At 38.3% G+C, this 13,809-nt stretch overlaps 1 protein-coding gene across 1 annotated transcript in view; it reads left to right on the top strand.

Moving 5' to 3' along the window:
* Nucleotides 1-13,809, top strand: part of SRD5A2 (steroid 5 alpha-reductase 2) — a 60,317-nt gene that overhangs the window by 33,565 nt on the left and 12,943 nt on the right. The window lies entirely within an intron of this gene.

Below are 13,809 nucleotides of genomic sequence, written 5' to 3'. Positions count from 1 at the left end.
CCAGCTCCCTAGAATGTTCTCCCTGCCTTCCTTCAATTAATGTTTGTATGATACATCTTTTCCCATTTTATTACTTTTACCCTGCGTATATTGTTATATTTGAGTGAGTTTCTTGTCATCAACCCATAGTTTAATCATATTTTAGTCAACTCTTGCCTTTTGTCTTTAGCCAACTCATCTTTCTAATGATTTAAATCTTTTACATTTATTGTAATTATTAATACATTAATGCCTAAGTCTGAAATTTTATTATTATTATTTTAATTAAAAAATTTTTATTTTTTGAGATGGAGTCACTCTGTCACCCAGGCTGCTGGAGCGCAGTGGTGCAATCTCAGCTCACTTCAACCTCACCTCCTGGGTTCAAGTGATTCTCCTGCCTTAGCCTCCTGAGCAGCTGGGATTATAGGCATGTGCCACCACGCCTAGCTAATTTTTGTACTTTTAGTAGAGAAAGGGTTTCACCATGTTGGCCAGGCTGGTCTGGAACTCCCGGCTTCAGGTGATCTACCCACCTCTGCTTCCCAAAGTGCTAGGATTATAGGTATAAGCCCCTGCCCCCAAGCCATTTTATTTTTTGTTTTCTTCTTGTTTTCTATTTGTTCTCTGTTTTTCTATGTCTGTTTTCTTTTTTTATGCTTCCTGGTAATTATATGAACATTTTTTAGAATTTCGTTTTGATTTATCCTTAGATTTGATATAAGAGAGTATCTTTCATGTAGCTTTTTTTAGTGATTGCTCTTGGTGTTAAATTATATATGCACAATTTTTCATAGTTTAAAAGTATTTTCATTTTACCAGTTTGAGTGTAGAAAACATACCTCCTGCAATGCTGCTTTTTTCCTCCTCATTCATAGTATAATTATCTTAAAAATTTGCCCTTCACACAATTAGAATTACATAACACAGTGTATTGGCATCTACTGATTTTTAAAAATTCAGTTTGAGACTTTCTTGGTTCTTGGTATGTTAAGTTATTTTCAGTTGAAACCTGGACATTTTGAAACCTGACTGTAGAGGCTTCTTCTTACTTTTGTGTGGCGATGGGAGTTTCAGCTCCCTGCTAGTGCTCCACTGATATGTCTGGCTGAGAGTTAGTAATGTTTCCTTTCTCCTCCCAACTGGAGGGAATGTTTTCTTCCCTCCCCCACTGACACCATGGTGGAGGAGGGAAATTGGCCTTGTTATCACTGGGAAATTGTGAATATTCCAACTCACCACTAGGGCTTCTCTAATACTACCCAGGCCAGCAGGAGGATATGGAATCAAGAAGTCCTTGCTCCCCATGTGATCTTTACTAACATTGTGGAGAAGCAGGATGAGCTCCTTACTTCCCAGTAGGAATTTCTGACTCCCTACTCAGCCTTTTCTGACACAGCCCAGCAAGGGGTTAGAGTGCCTATGGCAGCTTGGTAAGGAGGAAGTGCAGGCTTCTGCACTTCCATCAGACTTTACGAGTGGGGTGAGAGTTGAGCCAGTTTTTCTGTGGTGTTTGCTATAGCAGAGCAATTGTATTCTAAAAGTTTTTATCTTTCTGGGTTTTCCCTTTTTCTCATCCCAATCATAGAAAAAGTACAATTTTGTTTGGCTTTTTTGATCTGTAACTGTTCCATTTTATGGTTGCCAACTTTGTCACCTCTAAGTCTAGAATATATGAGGCAAAATAAAAACCCGGAAACATACTGCTTTGTTTTTCTTCAAATCCTGAGGTCTCCAGTCCATGTGCCTTGTTCTCTCCAACTTTTAGTATCTTCTCATGTTTGCTTTACAAATAATGTCCAGAGACTGAATTATATTTAACAGGAGGAATGTGGAAAATTGTATCTACTTCACACACCCCAGAAGTAAAAGTTCTGATTCATACATAATGGGATAAAATTTGAAGCTCTGGATGCATATGATGTGTGTCAATTATAGCACATGATAGACTCTCATTCATTCAAAATTCATTCCAGGCCTACTATGTGCCAGGCACTGTTCAAGGCATTGCAGATATAGTGATGAACAAAATGGATAACGTTTTCTCTCTTTATGGCGCATACATTCTTATGGGAAGAGATGGACAATAAACACAGAAAGTAGAATATGTTAATAAAAAGTTCTGAGAAAAGTGAAGCAGATAGATGAGGCCAGTGAGTGCTGGAGGCATTGGAGGTTAGTTGTTTATGTAAGGTCGTCAGGGACGCTGACATTTGAGCAGAATGGCTGCAGTGAGATGGACAAGGACAAAAGTTGTAGAAGAGAACAGAGATGTAGTTGGGGAATAAGACTGTCTAGGGTTTTGAAGGCAGTCAAGAATCTGGACTTTTGTTTAGTCATGGAGGTTTTCAGAGGGAAGTAATATGATCCAGTTTACAGCTTTACTTGGTCTGCTATATGGAGAATAGATTGCAGTAGAGGAAGTGGGGTGGTCAAATGAGGAGGCTTTTACAAATACCCAGGAGTGGTTTAATGAGAGCTTAAACTCAGAAGAAATAGTGGGGTTGGTGAGATGTGGCCAGATTCTGAAAATATTTTGCAGATTAAGATGACACAATTTGCTAACAGATTTTATGTGGGGTATGAGAGAGGGAGAGAGAGATGGTCTAAGGGGTATGAGAGAGGGAGAGACCAAAGATGGTCTAAGGCCTTTGGTTCAAACAATTGGAAGAATAAACTTGGCATTTACTGAGATGGGAAGACTGAGGGAACTGCAAGTTTGGGGAAGAATAGGGAATCAGAGGTTTGGGTTTGACTGTGTTAAAATGGAAATGTCCAATTAACTGGAGGTGGTTGCCCATATGAGTCTGAGTTTAAAGACTGCAGATATCCTGTCTGGAGATATCAATTTGGAACTTGCTATTCTATACATAACTGCTTTTGACTGTTTAGTGTTGCTATAACATAATACTTGAGACTGGGTAATATACAAAGAGCAGAAATCTATTTCACACAGTTCTGGAGTCTGGGATGTACAAGATCAAGGTGCAAGCATCTGATGGGTGCTTTCTTGGTGTATTCTCACATGGAGGAAGGCAGAAGGGGAAAGGGCAAGAATGAGCAAATCCACTCCCTTAAGTTGTATTTATAGCAGCATTAATCCATTCATGTTGGTGGAGACCTCATGACCTAAACACCTCCTAAAAGTCCCCACCTTCCAGCACTGTTGCATTGGGGATTAAATTCCAGTACACAAATTTTGGGGGACACATTCAGATTATAGGAATGTTATTTAATGATATGTCTAGTTGTGATCACATAGACAGAGATTGTAAATGAAGAAGAAAAAGAGTCCTGAGCTTTGGGGCACTCTCGTATTTTGAGGTCAGGAAGATCAGGAGAAACCAGCAAAGGAAAATGAGAACAGATCAGTGAAGCAGGAGAACCAAAAGAGTGTGGTGTGCTGGAAGCTGAGTAAAGAAAATGTTTCCAGAAGGAGGGAGTGATTAATTTGTCAAATAAGAAGAGAGTTGTAAATTGGTTCTTCAATTTGGAAGCGTGATGGTCTCTGGTGACCTCACCAAGATTTGTTTCTATGAGAGAGGGGGAAGGAGAAAAGAAGAGGAAAAGACAGAGATGGCAAGTATAGGCAACTCTCTGGAGTTGCTATAAAGGAAAGCAGGAAAATGGAGTAGTAGCTGAACAAGGATACAGGGTCACGAAAGGAGTAATTACTATACAGAACACTCAAATATATACATGGAAACTTTGTATTTATATATAGAGTTTGAATTCATTTTGATTGACAATGAGTCTAAAATTTCATATAGTGAAAAGTCTTCAATTGACTTGATAATCTTAGCAATAGCATTTATATTTGAACAAGATTTAGTTAAATATGAGTTGGTCTATGCAAGATGTGTAATTTTAAAGCTTTTTTCCTTTGGTTAAATTTGGATTTGCAATTTCAGTTAACCCTTTCCAAAGAGTCCCCTCAAATGAATATTTACTTAGCAGTGACAGAAAACTTTATATTTACAGAGTACTTATTAGGCTCTCTATGAGAACAAATATAAAAGAATGAAAATTTACATTAGAGTTGTAGAAGGTAATTAAAGTGATGTGGTCCCAAACCAGGGAAACTGAGTCTCAGGCTGTAGGTAGAGCAACAGATCAGAGGGGAAACTCACCTACAACTAACTCTACAGCACCAATTACCAGCCTCTTGGGCTAATAGACTCTCTTCTCTCCCACTTATCATTGTTTTTGTCTTTTTCTACAGTGATACAAGCTTTGAACTACTTCTAGCTTTCCAGTAGCAAAGGCATTCAGATTAGATGAACTTTACTTGTTCTCTGGGACTTCTAGTTCTCCAAAGCCTTCTGTCTGTGCCTTGTGTTCACCAAACTTTTTTTTTCCTGCTGGGAAACCCAATCGGCTACATTTCCCAGCACCCCTCTTGCAGTTGGGTGGGGCCAAAGGAATTAGGGTGGAATTTATGCCACTTACAGCCTGAAATATGGTCATTAAGGAAACCTTCTACACAATCCTCCTTTCCCTCTCTTCCTTTGCCTGCTGGATGGATGCGGAAGATACCTTGGAAGAGCCTAGGTCCAGAATGGCTGTGGAACAGAGGCTTGAATAGCATTTCACTGTGGCATGAGCAAGAAATGAACTTTCATTATGTTGATCTTTTGATATTTCGCAGTTGTTTGTTACAGCAGTGAGCCTCCCCCGATTAATACATACTTCTACTACAAGTATTACAAAAATATAACTTTTTAAAATGTCTTTCTGTAGCCTTTTGGGATCCTTTCTTTCTACGAAGCCACCTTCAGGCTCCCAAAGCTCTCATGGGGTGTGAATGCAAGGAGAAACACATAGTCAGCAACAATGGCGCATCAGCTACTTTTTCTTTCATCATCTTATTTAATTTTCTTGGGAATTCAATGATTCTTATAATAGTCCAATGAGTCCAACCTCATAATCTAATGAGGTTAATGATTAATCTCAGTTTACAGATGAAGAAGTTTGTCCAAAATCACAGAGTTATGAAACAGTGAAATCCTTCAAGCCTGACCTTATAACCACAGAGTACTTGCTCTCCCACCATGTCCTCACTCTGTGGTCTTTCCCTCTGAAGAAGGAAGAAAAACTCACGAATCTAATTCACTTATGCACACTCTGGTATTAGAGACTCAATTTCCTTTCCCTTCTTGTGTGTATTTGTGTTTTGAAGGAGGTGAGAAACAGATAAGGTAATTATTTAATGAAAGACATGAATTGTAGACACTGTTGTGATTGGGTGGGGTGGGAGGCAATCTGCAGATGACATAGGAGGCCTGAGTCTAGGTGTGAAGGGGAGAGGGAGATAGCAGATAGCATTTAGTTTCTAGGGAGTCAGCACAAGAAGCTGACCTTCCTTTCCTATTCAACTTTTCGATATAGATAATTAAAGAGCCTCATAGTCCATTAACTGGCCAGGAGAGCAGATGATAGAAGTGAGAAAGTTCATCATCCTGAGAACATCTGGGCAGCCTCCCTGTTCCAACAGCATTGTCGATATTCAAGCCAAGAGAGGAAAGATGTGGAACTGCTGTTGCCAAGGGGCAAAGTGCAGGTCTTCAAGACCACCTTGATATTTTGTTTATAAAATTTGGCTCAGCTGGGCATGGTGCCTCATGCCTATAATCCCAGCACTTTGGGAGGCCACGGCTAGTGGATCATGACGTCAAGAGTTCAAGAGACCAGCCTGGCCAATATGATGAAACCCCGTCTCCACTAAACACACAAAAATTAGCTGGGTGTGGTGGTGTGCACTTGCAGTCCCAGTTGCTTGGGAGGCTAAGGCAGGAGAATTGCTTGAACCCAGGAGGCGGAGGTTGCAGTGAGCCGAGATCGTGCCACTGCATTCCAGTCTGGGGGACAGAGTGAAAACTCCCTCTCAAAAATAAATAAATAAATAAACAAATAAATAAATAAAATTTGGCTTACACATAATGCAACACCTGTCTGCATACTTTTGCCAGTCAATCCATAGTTTAAAATGTACTTCTTCATAGAAAGCATCAAATTAGATAATTTCATCCTCACAGCAATTTTTGGAGGCAACACTCACATACAATCCAGGTTAAAAAAAAAAAGTGGTGACCCTTATCCCTGCCATGAATCCCAGAGCTTTTCTTAGACTTCCTGTTTTTGAGAAGGAGATCTAAGACAAACCTCCCTGACTTTGAATGACTTTGAAGAATTTTTTTTTCCTGTCCAAAATGCAGCTGTGATTATCTGTGAAATCTGCAGATCTTGTCTGCTCTTTCCTGTCTGCAGAAGATCAGATTAATGACCTGGAGATGTGTGTGGTTGTCTAGCATGAGCATGTGTGTATACATTTGTGTTTGTGTGTGTGTATGCATATGTGTGTGTAAGAGAGAGACAAAAAAATGGATATGAAATTTACAGAATCAAGTATCAGTTTTCAAAGCCGCAGGACCCAATTGTCTGTATAGGATTGTCTGTCCTGTTTAGAAAAGCATTTTCTGGAGTGGAGCTCCAATTCTGTGATGAGTGTGTCAAACTAGGGGGTCCTTCTCAGAGACTCACCATATCCTTAGCCTGTTGTGACTTGAAGAAATCCCACAATGAGTAAATGTTAGGTCTTGTCTGATTTTTATAGATCCCAACCTTACTTAACTATGGATTCTCTTTTTTGAGTTTGTCACTCATTCACAGACAGTGACAGTACATCTTTTTGAAAATGCCAATTCAGGATTAATTAGAAAGGTTTAGTGTAGTAAATAGGGATTATCAGAAGACCTAGCTCTTGCTCTTACTCTGTCACTAATAGGTTTTACAACTTTTGACAAATTATTTTTATTTAGTTTTTTTTAAGTGAGTATTTTTTCTACTTTAAAAAAACATTTCTTTCAGGATATTTATTGTACTTATTTAAAATTGTTGTTCTGTCACGATAATTCCACTTCGCATTGTACATGCTGTTCATTATTTGTTACATACATTATATATTATATGTTGTTGATTATTTCTTAGTGGTTGTACTTTTCAGATATGTAATTATTTTGGCCTGTGATACACATCCTCCTAGAGAAGACAATTTGTATTGGGTTAAGGCTAAATGTCAGAGCCTGGTCTTTGTACCTTCTGGTGAGAGCTTAAAGAAGAGGTGAGGATGAAACTCAGGGTGAGACATCCAACACCACAAAACTGCTGTCCCCAAAATTCCCATGTCCTTCCAGGCAACTGGCTGTCAAACTCTAAGAAGCAGCACTGGGACAAGGAGATTGTAAGTTGCAATCCTCTAGCCTGGCCATGGGGATGTGGAGAGAATGTCTTAGGGTAGCTGGCTAGTCTGTGCCTGTTTTCATCACTGCCTACTCCAGTGGAATTTCTGCACTCCTCAGGTGTGATTTCATAGATCCCAGGCAGCTTGGGCTGTTGCTCATCACAGTGGCAATGGGAAAGGAAGGGGCAGAGGAATGTAAGAGAAGAGGTGAGGCAAGAGTAGAATGTAAAATTTCCTCTGTGCTGCATCAGGTTATTGTTTGTCCTAAGATGCTGCCACAGCTCCCAAGCCACCCACCAGGTAATACCCTTCAGCCTGTCATTTCTCTAGGATTGAATTTGAGAGCAAGTGGTGCAACAGCCCATGTTAGTTTCCTATTTAACAACAACAACAACAAAAATCTTTCTTCAACTTTTAAGTGAAGTCGACCCACAATCTGCAGAAAACTTTATAATAGAATTTAGCGCCAGAAGTTGCCATTGGATTATTTATTTTAAAAGAACTGATAAATACGGAAGAACAAATGAGTCAGGCTAAGATCATGAATGAGTTCATTGACTGAATTTTTCCCTTTTCTTTTTGTTATTTGGACATCATACGAGCTGCTAATAGTTTGTAAATTGAAGCTTTTTTTTCGACAATGACTCATTTTGAAACAAATAATCCATCACCAGTACAAAAATTTAACCAATATAGAAATTCACAGAGAAGAAATAAAACACCTTAAAGCCATGTTCTAGAATTAAGTGCTGTTAACATTGAACAAACCACTCATTGGGCATCCCTCTATATGCATGTGCAGGTAGGAAGTAAGATAGATTGACAAGTTTTCAAAAAAACAAGAATCCACAACATATGATATTTTAATAAAATGTACTCAATGTGGTTTTATCTGAATTTAACTGGAGAAAAAGAAACTGAGATGAAACAAGAAATTTCTGAATATTAAAAACTTGTTTCTTCACCTCAAGAGATATTGCTAACTTCTCAAAAAGACAAGAAAAAATTCAAAAGTTAAAAAAGATTGAGGTCATCATATTTTTTCAAGTTCTCTTCTTTCTCCTACTCCTCCAACTACATGCGCACCTACTGATTTACTGCTACAAAGGATGAGAAAGAAAAAATTCATCCATGTCTTTTCACCACCTCTCCCAACCCTGTGAATTTTATTGGTTGCAGTTTTACATTGTTGTTGAGGTTTTTTACATTTATATTCAGCAGTGTAACCATAATTCCTGTAGTTATTTAATCTTAGTTCTTCGTTTCAGTATATTCAATGCCCATCCTCTGTCCTTTTACCTGGATTTTTCCACTCAAACTTTTTCTTTCGGTTTCTTTTTGTTTGGCTAGATATCGTGGTTAATTTTCTTTTCCCCAACTTTTTTTTTCTCCCAGTGAAAAATCTCAAACAGATAAAGAAACCCCACACCTATATGCCTGACACCTAGAGTCAACAATTAGTAACATTATGAAATTTTTACTTTATATTTCTCATGTTTATGTAATTTTAATAAAAATAATTATACTTTTGACGATCCATTTGGAACCATGTCAGTATGCCTCTTCTAAGAATAAAAATGTTCTCCGACAAAACAACACATCCAGAAAAAATAACAAGTCCTTAATAGCAATGGTATAGGAATTTTGGGGTATTGATTTTCTGGCCAGTGGCACCTTTGCCTGAGTTCTTCTTCTGCATCCAGGAAGAGTGAGGTATGCAGGCAAGTTGAGAGTGAGTAAGATGAAGAGGAACTTTACTGAGTATCAGAACAGCTCAGAGGAGACCTGCAGTGGGTAGCTCCTCTCTGCAGCAGGTCATCTTGTCCAGTGTTCTGCACTCAGGAGAGGGGAGGCCTTGGAGTGGGTGGCTCCTCTCTGCAGGCAGGTTACTCCAACGTCTGCAGCTCTCAGCAGAGAGGAGGCCCAGAGAGGGTAGATCCTCCCTGCAGCTGGTCATCTCTTCATCCTCTGCCCTGCTCTGGCTAAGCTCAGAGTGGCATTTATGGACCTCAGAGGGGAATAAAGTGCATGCCAATTGGTCCATGGGTGGGTCCAGAAGAGGCACCACAAGTCCCCACTCCCATTGGTGTGGGTCATTTGGCCTGCAGCTTTCAGGCCCTCCCTGGCCTGAAGGTGGGGCCTTTCCTACTCTCATCTGCCTAGGAATCTGCCTCCTGCTGCCATTCATGGTCCCTGGGCTCAGCTGAGACTTTGCTTGGAGGTGGGAGAGGGTGCCTTCAGCAGGGAGAAACCAAGAAGCAGGGGAAGGCACTTCTGAGGCTCTGAGGGCAGGGGGTCCTTCCTGGGCCCCCAAGAGTGCGGGGATGCCTGAGTCTGCAGCTGCAGTTTGGGCAGCTACACTCAGGAGGGTGGTGCTCCTGCCTGCTCTGTGGAGTGAGAAGCCTGGGTCTCACTCCATGGTTTGGGCAGCTGCAGCAGTACCCAGGCAGCTCCTGCTGCAACTCAGAAGGGGCCAGGCTCCCTCTGGCTCCATGGATTGTGCAGCCCCAGCTGTGCCTTCCTGTTGCAGCTGGCATGATGGCAGCAGCAAGACGTCTCGAGTGGCCACTGCCATCAATAACAATCTGGTATCCAATTCATATTCAGATTTCCTCAACTGCCTTTTCTTCCAGATGTTATCAGTAGCTAATTTTTAAAACATTGAAAAGATATATTGAAACATCATACATTAACGGCTATTGCTTTTGCATCTCTTTTCATCTAGAACTGACTGTTCTCCCCCATATATCTTCTTTAACCATGACAGTGACTTTTTGAAGAGGGCCAGTAATAGAATATCTCTTACTCTGAATTTATCTTTTCCTCTTGGTGCCAATTACATTTTTGCTCTATCTCCTCTTTTTCATCTTAGTGAAAGTTAGTTGTAAGGTTTTGATTAGATTCAGGTTACAGTTTTGGCAAGAACACTTCATTGGTGATGCTGCAGAACTCATGGTGCATCATATCAGGAGGTAAGTAATAATGAATTCTCCCATTCTCAGTGGTGACAAGTTTGATCATTTTGTTGAAATAATGACCTACAGAGCTCACCATTATAAAATTGTTTTCTCTTGTGATCAGCATATAATCTCTGGGATAATACTTTGGAATCCTGTTTTTCAAACTTTAAAATTAGTCTTCCATATATTAGTTGTCCTTCCAAAAAGAAAATGTTTCACTTATTAATTAAAGATATAAATTATAGTTCCTTTTAAGAAGGTGGGAACATAAGATGCAGGATAAATACTTAATTATCCTTTTAGTTACATTTTATCAGAGTAAGAATTTAGTATAATAATAGTCACCTCCAATGGTAACAAATGTCTTAACATCTTTTTTAAAGTATCATTATCAATGTATAGATCTCTATTTATTCAGTGTTTATAGTTAACTACAGTCAATATTCTTTTGAATATCCAAAAGAATGAATTTTATGTATGTAAATTATATCTTGATAATACTTTTCTAAAAATGAAGCAAATATGTATGTTTTACAATTTCCTTTCTTGATTACAAAAGATTAGCACACTATATATATACACTATTTTTCAGATTTCTTATTTTGCTTAAAAATCTATCATAGAACTTGGATGAATCTTGAGGGAATTGACACTGAATAAAAAGAGCCAGCTTAGAAGAGTTACATATGTGTGATTCTATTTAGAGGATCTTGAAATGATAAAAATATAGAAAGAGATAACAGAAAGTGGTTACTAGGGGTTGGGGAAGGGCATATGGCTGTAACTATGAAAGGGCAGCACAGCAGATACTTGTGCTGATGGGGCAATAAGAAAATATACTGACAGTTTAAACATTTCATAAGGTATTATCTTGTCAGTCTTATACAAATACATTTAATAACTTGAATAATGAGAATGACCTTCTATTTCTATGAAAATATAAATTTTCCAGAATTCGTAAGATGTCCCTGAAGACATAATCTACACAAACCAATTACCATGAGGCAAATAGAGATCTTATTGTCAATAATATCGTAGAGTTCTCGAGAGAAACAGAACTAATAGGATGTATATATATAAATATACAAGAGATTTATTATAGCAATTGGTTCACTCTATTATGGAGGCCAAGAAGTCCCCTGACATATTTTCTGTGAGCTAGAAAATCAGAAAAGCCAGAGGTGTAATTCAGTCTGAGCCCAAAGGCCTGAGAATCAGGAGGTTTCAGAAGGAGAGGAGTGAGTAGGTGTAAGTGCCAGAATCAAAAGACCGGAGAACCAGGAGCTCTGATATCTCAGGGAAGGAGAAGATGGATGTTCCATCTCAAGCAAAAAGAATAAATTCACCATTCCTCTGATGTCTTGTTTTATTAGGGCCCTCAACATGTTGGATGCCTCCTCCCGATGTTGCTGAGGGTGGATCTTGTTTACTCAGTCTACTGGTTCAAATACTAATCTCTTTTGCAAAAACCTTCATAGACAAACCTATAAATAATGTTTTACAAGCTATCTGGGTATCCTTCAGTCCAGTCAAGTTGATAGGTAAGATGAGCCATCACAAATATCAACAGCCTCTCCTTCCAATAAAATAGTTCTAGATGGATTTCAAAATCTTTAAAGACAGGCAATGCTGATGCTATTTATGTCATTCCAGAGCATGGTCAAAAGATGAAGGTGTTGAGATTCTTTCTAAGAGAAGAGTCAAACATTATTTGCAGGTGCTGGTATACCTGGAAAATTCTAGAAAATAAATTGAAATATGTTTATAAATAAGGAAATTCAGGATAGGGCTGAGAAAAAAAACTCATACTATCAAAGGTCTTCCTTTACATGTAAAACAAACAGTTAAAGATGTAAATGGAAAATCTCATGTACAGTAACAAAAAAAGTATGAAATCTGGGATTAAAAATAACAAAAAATGTGCAGTGGTGAAGAAACCTTAAAACCTACTGAAAGACTGAAAAGATCTGAATAGGTAAAAAGGTACAACCTGTACCTGAACAGAAGGGTGATGTTAACCACAACATAATAAAGGTAACAACAACAACATACACCTGTATTGAGCTCTCTTATTTGGCCTGTTTTAAGCCCTTTTCATCTTAATCCTCATGGCCTGCTCTTATAAGGTGGGCAGATGAAGAAACAGAAACAATGAAGTGAAGTGACAAGGCCATGCAGCAAGTGCAAGACCCTAAATTTTAATCTCTATACAACACTGCCTGAATTTCCTCTCAATTAACTTAAAAATTGAGATATAATTTATACACCATAAAATCCACCATTTAAAAATGTATAATTCAGTGGGCTTTGGTATATTCAAAAAGTTGTGCAATCATCACCACAATCTAATTCCAGAACATTTTCATCACCCCCCCAAAAGAAATTATGTACCCTGTATCAGTCACTGTCACTCCTCCTTGCCCCAGCCCCTGGCAACCACTAATCTACTCTCTGTCTCTAAGGACTTACCTATTCTGGACTTGAAAATATCTCAAAAAATGTAATGTGAGAATAGGCTCAATCAAAATTAAAACATATTTTAAAACTACAATGATTAAAACAGTGTGGTATTGGCAATAACTAGATCAATGGAACAGAACCATGAACTCAGAAAAATAACCAGTACATATGATAATTTAGTGTATAATACCAACAGCAATGCATATCAGTGGGAAAGAGACATTTAGTAAATTTACTAACATCAGAAAAAATTTAAGTTGAATTCTTATCTAACTTCTCAGAACAAAAGAAATTCCAGATATATCAACAGTCTAAACATAAAAAGGAAATCATTAAAATTATGGGAAAGTTGGGAGCTATAGCAAAATAATCTCAGAGTGGATATGAACATTCAGGAAGCAACCCAAATATAGCTGTACACAACAACATGCTTGAGTTTCACAAACATAGTGATGAGTTAAAGAAATAGGTATTAAAGAATAGTCTAAGAATCAGAGTATAATTCCACTCTTACAGAGTGAAGAATGAGCAAAATAAACTATATTTTTAGGAAAGCTCCCAAATGTGGTAAAATTGTAAAAAAAAAAAAAAAAAAAAAGAAAGGAAAAATTATTTTAAGAAAAATCCCCATATAGTGGTTACCTCTGGGGTGATGGTGGTACTGAGAACAGGGAGGGACACATGAGAGGTTTCTGAGTGATGGCATTGTTACGTTTTTTTTAATTCATTGCTGGTTATGGGGCTGTTTATTTGATAGTTAATTATTAAACTATTCACAAAAGTTTATGAACTTTCCTGTAGAACCGTTATATTGCACCATAAGAGGAGAAAAGTCATTAAGGGGGTATAGATTGTGGTCTAGTATTTAGTATTATATCTTGGGTAAATTTTTATTTGGGTGTATTTATATTTTTCAAGCCCTTCTTCCTAGATTCCTCCAGATTAATAGTTTCTTATATTTAGATGGGTCTCTCTCTCTCTCTCTCGTGTGTGTGTGTGTGTGTGTGTGTGTGTGTGTGTATGTCTTTTCTCAAGGGACCCTGCAGTCCACTTTCTGGGAATGCATAATATCAGTAACTAATCATATTAGAAAAACATGATGGAAAGCCATGTGATTAAGTGGTTGCTATCAAAATGCCATTCCACTTTTTGGGGTAAACCGGGCTTTAC

Source organism: Callithrix jacchus, chromosome 14, assembly GCF_049354715.1.
Source record: "Callithrix jacchus isolate 240 chromosome 14, calJac240_pri, whole genome shotgun sequence".
Classification (NCBI taxonomy): domain Eukaryota; kingdom Metazoa; phylum Chordata; class Mammalia; order Primates; family Cebidae; genus Callithrix; species Callithrix jacchus.
This window is presented reverse-complemented; position numbering and strand designations above follow the sequence as displayed.